This window comes from Etheostoma cragini, chromosome 5 (genome assembly GCF_013103735.1).
Source record: "Etheostoma cragini isolate CJK2018 chromosome 5, CSU_Ecrag_1.0, whole genome shotgun sequence".
Classification (NCBI taxonomy): domain Eukaryota; kingdom Metazoa; phylum Chordata; class Actinopteri; order Perciformes; family Percidae; genus Etheostoma; species Etheostoma cragini.
In genome coordinates, this window is record NC_048411.1 from 7,337,079 (window position 1) to 7,345,381 (window position 8,303).

Below are 8,303 nucleotides of genomic sequence, written 5' to 3' on the forward strand. Positions count from 1 at the left end.
TATTGTTTAAATTGGTTTGATGTTCCGAAACACTTATGTGTGACAAACATGCAAAGGAACAGGAAATGAGGAAGGGGGAAAACACTTTTTCACAACACTGTAAAACTGTCACTCTCACAAGCATGGCTTTATATTGCAACACTGGTGGCTGGAGTACTGTGCCACCACACGACACAGGACCACAGCTGTCACCCAGTGTGCAGCCAAAGTACAGAGGCACATATGGCACACCAGACGAGCAAGCCGCGGCAATCCCGTAAAATCCCCCAGAGGTTCAGCACGGGCATGTGTGTTTACAGTGCTCATTTACATTTAAAAGGGTTGTAAATCTGGTTCTTCAAGTTAACTGTAGCACACCATAGTGCACTTTATTCAAATAAAACGTAAGTGAAAATGCTGAGTGAAAACCCCTAGCCACAGTGGCTGGTGAGCAAAAAAGGTTAATTTCATACCCTGAATGCATCCACAGGGTATTCAAACTAAAACAGGGGCGGCAGTGATTCCAAACTTCTCCGTCTTGGGGGCTCTGAAACGCCAGAGTAGTGTGATGCCAGGCGTAAAAACAGCAAAGTATTTGTTTTTAAACCAAAATGTAGTAATGTAGATTCAGCATTAGCATTCTTGCTGTCACCATCCCATAACATCACAGTCAAGCATGGAATAAAAACCCAAATACCACTTCTTCATTTGATGTTGTCTTTATTGATGTAGTTATCACAGTAATCATCCTGATAAGAGAAATTTGGGTAAGAGGCAGTAAAAAGTGTGAGTTCCTCTAGGGTTGAGGTGCCTTGCTCAGAGGCAGGGTAGGGCAGGGTGAAGAGTGTGAGGAGGAGGCTTGGCCCAGCTGACCAATGCCCTTTCATTATTGCACTGCTTGCTGCAGCTCCCACAGTAGTGCAACAGGGAAAGAGTGTCAAGCAGAGAGCATCCTGTAGCTGTTGTCCTGGGTAACTCAAAGTGCAATCTGAAGAGCAGGATAATTTTAGCCATTTATCTAACTTTATGCAATTTTTTAAATAACTGGGAGACAACAAGGAACAAGGGGGGTCGGCTTTTAGACGGCGGTGAAGGTGAAAGAGTTTCAAAGTTTTTAAATAATAAAAAGTAAAATTAAGAGTATAATGATTAACACCACGGCTTCCAAAACTGGAAAGTGAAATCTAGCAAGAGGAAATTTCTAGTCTTATTAATCTTTTTATAAAGGCCTTGTGTTGGTGACATCAGTGCAGGAAAACAAATTCTTAAATAAACAGCCATGTTATGTGCCATCCATGACATGATAATTATCAGCAAGCCATACAATTTGTAATGGGTCTTGCCCTGAATTTTAACGGCAGTTTTACATAAAACAATGAAAAGAAGTCTCAAATTTCAATGAACAGTTAAAGGAGCGGTCCTCAAAATACTGGAAAAACACCATTATAGGAGAGCCTCCACACGGCTTACACCATTCACCAATACAAGAAATACGCAGACATGCCGTGACAAATGTAGTAGGTATATTTGAATTATTTTTCAAAAAAGCAAATGAATGAAACAATATTCTTGAAGATACCAATAACCTCTTGAAATGTTTTTATTGAAATTAAAATAAAATTTTACACTTTGACACCTATTTTAACAGTCTAAGCGCATGGCAAAAAAAGGGTCCGTGCACCGGGCACATGGTTCAAAAGGATTATACTTGGTGTCTTTATTAATTCATAGATGTGTTTTGGGTGTAACATGCAATAAACCAATCAGAGTGTTATCTCCCATTCCCTTTAACAGCCTGGCACTATTGTACCTCAGCGCACTGCTATATTGCTGGCGGATTTGTACCGTCATATATTTATTTGTAATCTTTTGCATGTTTGTGTGCTGCTGAGCTTCCCTGTGTGTCGTGTGTGTGTAACAAGCATAGTGTGTGCACGCGTGAATTAGCCTAGCAGCTTTTGCTAATTCACTGTTAAAATAACAATGAACCACATTTTTGTTGGTCAATGGCGCAATCATATTCCGCTGCCTCATGATAGCAATACGCCAAGAATTCACCTGAGCACACCTTCCTATAAGACGCACGCCCAAGGGTACACAGATGGGCGCCGGTGCATTTGCTATATAAATGACGTGGGCGTTGGATGGCAAATTGACAACTGCGTCAGTCTTAAGCTGAATCTCATTTCTCTGTCTTACCCCTACCCCTTCCCCTCATTTTTGCGTGTTCATGCGGGACCTAGTGCTGTCCCATTTTTTATTATGACCGAGGGGTAGGGGTGAGACCGAGGGCTGTATACACCTAGGAACAGAGTGTGGACGCAACCTCACTTGTAAACACACAAGCAACAATGGCTGCTGCATCAACCAGAGAGACACATATGTAAGTACTTTCGGCTTAAATAATTGATTTAAAAGTTACAACAGTCTTGTTTTGTGGTCTATGCAGTCCTGTGCATATATACTTGCAACCATGTTCCTAACTGAAACTTTTTTTAAATCGCTAGCTTGCAATGCTAACGCTAATCGCTAAATGCTAACGTTGATTTGCACAACAGTCCCACATTTCTCTGCCTTGAATGGACTGTATACATCGCATAGGTTGTTTGTGCGCACACACACACACACACACACACACACACACACACACACACACACACACACACACACACACACACACACACACACACACACACACACACACACACACACACACACACACACACACACACACACACACACACACACACACACACACACACACACACACACACACACAGATCCACTTTGGGGCTGAAAATGAGCAGAAGTTTAATAAATCATGTGTTAATGTTGTACCAATTCATTATTGCATTGGTACTGTATTATTGTAATCATTTGTAATTTATTCCTGTTAATTGTTCATGCACTTGTATATTGTTGTTGGTTTTGATATGGGACACTGATGAAATGTGAGGGGGGGGGGGGGGTACTGGCCAACAGGCTTCAGACTGGTCTGGAATATCAGAACAGCTGTAGTTAACTTGTTTGTGGTCTTGTGACACTGTTGTCCAAACCCACACAGTCGACAGACAGAGACGGCATCTTGGAAGTTTGTGATCAATACTGTATGGTGATGTAACCAAGTGGTGTTACTACATTTCATAGGGGGATGTTTTCACCCCCTACCCCTTAAACCTTGGTTTAAAGGGCCAAGGGGTAGGGGTAAGGGGTAAGATGGAGAAATGGGATTCAGCCTTAAACTAGCAAAGACAATTGCTGAGGATGTGGGGCTGTGCAGCACCAGGTGCAAGAAAGGAGTCTATGCATTTTTGTAAGTGAATTTACAGTACATTTGGAATTTGCTGTGTGTGTGTGTGTGTGTGTGTGTGTGTGTGTGTGTGTGTGTGTGTGTGTGTGTGTGTGTGTGTGTGTGTGTGTGTATATATATATATATATATATATATAAAGACACACACACAATACAATTTACTGAGGAGCTGGGCAAAGCAATGCCTGTGTGACATTACCTGCATAACACACGAGTACCATGAAGATCCTGCCTCATAGTCAAGACCCTATAAGCAATATTGCACTACTCTGTTAACTCTAGTGAAAGCAGAGGCAATATTGATAGGGTCTCGTCTGCAAGGTGAAGTGAAAGAGACATACTTCTTTTCAAGAAGGGGACGTTTCAATCTGACGCCATAGGTGACCAGAGGAAAGAGAAGAGGGTGGTGACCTACTACATAAACGCTAGAAGGGACTGAAACATCAAACTGCATAGGATCCTTACTAAAAGTGTAGGTACGCCTAAAAGCCAAAAATGGCGCACAACAAAAAAACAATCACATTTATAAAACCTTTTGTATGCACAACTGCAAGCAATGTTCCCTTCGTGAATCAGAGATTACCCACAAGTGTGCGTACGTAAATCAGCCTCTTATCCCCCCACCCTCTACACGCCTATTTTTAACCATAAATAGTCGATGCAAAGCACCTCTTGAATGCCGATCAGTATGTTAATCCCTGGCAGTTGTTCTTTTGTTACGCCGAATCTTGACGACTGGTGGGGAAAAAGCAAAAAAAAAACTTCTCAGGTGAATTGCTGCAAATTGAATTATAATTTTGGCCTGTTCTCGCACAGTGTAGGGAAACCTGATCCATAGACTACCTAAAGTAACAATACCGTCCAAAACAACAACCATGCCCGCCGCAGATAACCAACAGCATTGAAACAGCAGCAGCTTTCAGCAACTTTATAATAAAAAAATAGTTACAGCGCACATTGATGTTAAAATGTATACAGGTTGGCAGGACTGTACGAAATGTTTTGCACGGTCATTTGCTGTACGTTTTGTTGGTAAATGTGAAATGTTCATATGTCATCTGTGAAGTCTTCTAATTAGAGACAAGGAAGTGAATTTGGCGACGTACATGTGTTACATCAACCCGTTCTCACTGAGTTCCAAATCTGAGTAACCGGAACCCCATACAGACTCAAAGACTGGCTAGAGAAACAGCAAAGGATGGTTATTGGATGAAGTTGCGGGAAAGTCCAGTTATTGGTCAAATTTGCGGAAAAGTTGCAGTGATTGGTCAAAATTGCGAGTCGCACCGAATGCACGGTGTTTGGTTGAATTTGTGTTAATGAAAAAAAAAAAAATCTATAATTTATGATTATTTACTCATTAATTTTATTTATGAACCCATGCCATTGATGACGGGGACAGACATAAATTAACAAGTAGAAAAAAACCTGTGAACACAGGGATAGAAGCAAGGGTAAAATGCTCCATCCTTCTCACATTGTGAGAATGTCATGCGGCGGGTTGGCCTCTAGCTCACTCTAGTAAGAGAGTTTGCCCCATGTAGGCTGAATCCGGCAGCGGGTTCGAATCCAACCTGCGGCCCTTTGCTGCGTGTCGTCACCCAACTCTCCCCCCATTTACTGTCCATCCACTGTCACAAATGGGAAACCCCCCCAAAAAAAATCTTTTAAAAAAGTATTGCAGGATTGAGTATATGGTAAATCCTTTATTTTTTGTTGGCTATTCTTTTTCAGATTATTACATCTGATTAATCATTTGATCAGGAGGGTAGGCAGCTTGATGAATGTGTCTTTCTCGTTACTGTCAGCGAAGAATGGTATTTGACTTCCAAGTTGGATCTTTAGAGCATTTTTAAGTGAATTTCTTAGAGGTTTGAAAAATAAAGGCCCTTATCACAGTGGGCAATATTATCTATCTATTATCTATCAGAAAGTATTTTCCAGGCACTGTGTTTTATCTGGTCAGAAATGCTGCCACACCTGTTTTTCAGTTTTAGTTCAGTTTTTGTGTGAATTATTTTGGCAACGTTTGGAGTTTTGTTGTAACGGTTTTACTTGCAATAATATAAAAATGTCCTGGTTAAAGCCCATGTTGCAAGTTAACCACCACTGTTGATTATTGGGTACAAAAAGCACTCAAGATATGTACATCATTTTTAAAAATGTCTCCAAATAGTTTTAAAAGTTAGTTTTTGGTCATTTTTGGTATTCGCGGGTTTATGGAGTCAATTCGGCGATGACGTCACTCAAGGGAGTTAAGTCTCAGCCTGGCACTAGAACTACGGTGACTGACTGGGATGAGGAAGAGGAGGAAAGGCCAGCAGCCCAATAATTACGAACCTGACAGACGTGAGAGGGCAAATGAGGAATTGTCAAGATTGTGGGGAAGTCTCCTTCATTTATCTCCTTTATTTAGCAACGCAGCAGTGCATACAATGACTTTACTTTTTACTGTCAGTGAATAGCAGCGAGTGAACGTCAACGTTTTCTCTTAATCTATTGACAGGGATCATGTTGTTAGTTCAGATAAGTACTGGTACACTTATCTAGATATAGGAATAATACATTTTAATAATAATACATTTTATTTATAATGCCCTTTACATTTCAAGTGGAGAGCGGGGGCTGTAGGCAAGTGAGCCTCCGGTCGGGGAGATCATACCGCGCACACTCGGGCTACTCCTCATTTATTTTTAAAATCATAAAAGGCAAATAATGTCCAGGATCTCAGGGGAAAGAAACAATATGCGTGTCTCCATTTCAAACATCACTGCAGGTTGATTGTGGGCGACAACGCTGTCGTGGTTAGCTCACCAAAACTCTACTGCCGAAGTTGCTGGCTACACAACGTTAATCCGCTAGCATCCGTACAGGCTAACTATAGCAAGTTAGCTTTGTGTGTAACGTAACAAAAAACCCACCCATCTCGTAGGAGCGAAGCTTACTATTCCATTCAATACAATTATGGTACAAAAGGTGCACTAATGCTAAAATCTGCCTGCCTAACACGGAAAAAATTGTACCCACCTTCCTACCTAGCTAGCTAACCTACAGCTAGCTAGCTCGCTAGCCATACCGGTATGCTAGCTATAGCTATCTATCTCTCTATCTCTAAAATATATCTATCAATACTGTCTTTCTGTCTATATGTCAAGCTATATATATATAGGCTATCTATGTATATGTATGTATTATCTATAATCTGTTGCTGAACACTCTTTCTTACACTGTTGTCTTCTATCTCTCGTAATTCTCAATGGTCTCTCTAAGCTGGCTGGCCAATCGTCTCCCTTGTGTGACGTCATGCAATGCATTGTGGGAGAAAAGCAAACCACTGTAAAATACGACCTACTTTTTCGTGTTATTTTATGTTATGTGATACTTTTCAATACCATATACAGTGGATAACAGTTTGAATGTTTATAACCAACAATCAATAAGTGCAAATTCTTTGTAAAATTAAACCCGCAACATGGGCTTTAATGCTGCATTCCAGGCAACTTGTAACCCATGTTTTCAAAACCTTCTACCTGTGAAAGTGCCCTGAAACGTCAAACCCGTAACTAACTGCCCATAAACTTGTACCAGATAGTTGTACTCCCAGTTACAGTTTTTGACGTCACACACACATGAACAACGATGGCGACAACCTTTGATACTGTACAGACGCTGGTGATTAACGGTGAGAAATAGAAATAAGTATGCATAAATAGGCAACATAAAGTAATTACGCACATTGTAATGAAAAAAATAAACATACAATTGTGTACTACTGCTGGTTATGTTTATTAAATGAAGCCCCAAATAAGTTGCCAACTAGAACTCGCTAGTATCAGCTAACACTAGCTAATGTTAGGTAGGGTTTGTCGTGACTTGAAGTTGCAAAAATTGAGTCTGGAACGCTTTGTAAGTCCACTTGGTCAGCTGTGAATTGTTTTGGCAGTGTTTGGAGTTTTGTTGTTCCTGTTTTCATATTTTTATATTTTTCTGGATGCATTACATTTGCATTTTAAATTTCCTGTGCAACCAGACTAAAAGAGGGTTGAAGGTTTTGGCAGTTCCGGTGTTTATAGTAAATCTGTTGAACTGTTCAGTAATTTCCCAACCCCCATTTGCACACAGATAAATGCAATACCTGGGCAAACAGCACTAACTACATTTGTGAGTTTTAGAGGATAAAGGTCATGCGTCTATACCTAAAATGTCATATTGATGTCCAAATTTATTCTGAGAATACTAAAAAATGATACATCTCACATTTACTAAGTTACTAAGACACTGCACCTATTGATTATTTAGATTTTATCGACTAATCAGATAATATACATACTTTTGCTCTATTAAAGAGCACTAGTAAAAAGTTGTTTGTCCGGCTGACAATACAACAATACAATAGGCGGTGCCCTACCCTGCCTAAAGGATATTTACACCAGGCACAGCAAGAAAAAGCCCAGGAAAATTATTAAACTTGGGTAACAGCCTTTTGTCCCTGTTGAGGTTGGAAAAATATACCGGATACACCAGGCCAGCACTGAGAGGCTCAGGAGGAGCTTATATCCTCAGGCCACTAGGATTGTATGAGGACATGCCTGAGACAGACTGCAAAAGCCCACCAAACCCATATATTTATTATTATTATTAAACTGTTTTAAATGCACAAATTCAAAATCAAGTAACTGAGAGGGTTGAATTTCACTGGAATTGTATTTTATATGATTTCACAAGACAAATAAATTGATTTGATTAATAAAAGAGAAAATACATCAGGTCTCCTAAAATTAACTAAACGAATCAGCTAACCAGCTCCGTGTCCTTGCAATGTGTGGGCTCCTTCATCTGCCAAGTAAGATAACGTTTTAACATTAATAGATTCTGAAGCATTGGCTTTGTGTGATTGTGGTAAGTTAGTTTGGTTTTACACTGTACAGAAATTTTGTTTTGTCTCAGCTTAAACTTATTGAATTTTTGGTTTTCTCTGGCGTGTCTTTTCCTTGCCCCTCGCAATATATATATA

General features: G+C 40.1%; 1 long non-coding RNA gene across 1 annotated transcript in view; it reads right to left on the bottom strand.

The window, feature by feature from the left end:
* The window catches only part of LOC117944791, an 18,308-nt gene that overhangs the window by 6,268 nt on the left and 3,737 nt on the right, over positions 1-8,303 (bottom strand). The window contains exon 2 of the long non-coding RNA XR_004656654.1: positions 7,698-7,702. This is a non-coding gene — a long non-coding RNA (uncharacterized LOC117944791). The remainder of the gene's footprint in view (positions 1-7,697; positions 7,703-8,303) is intronic.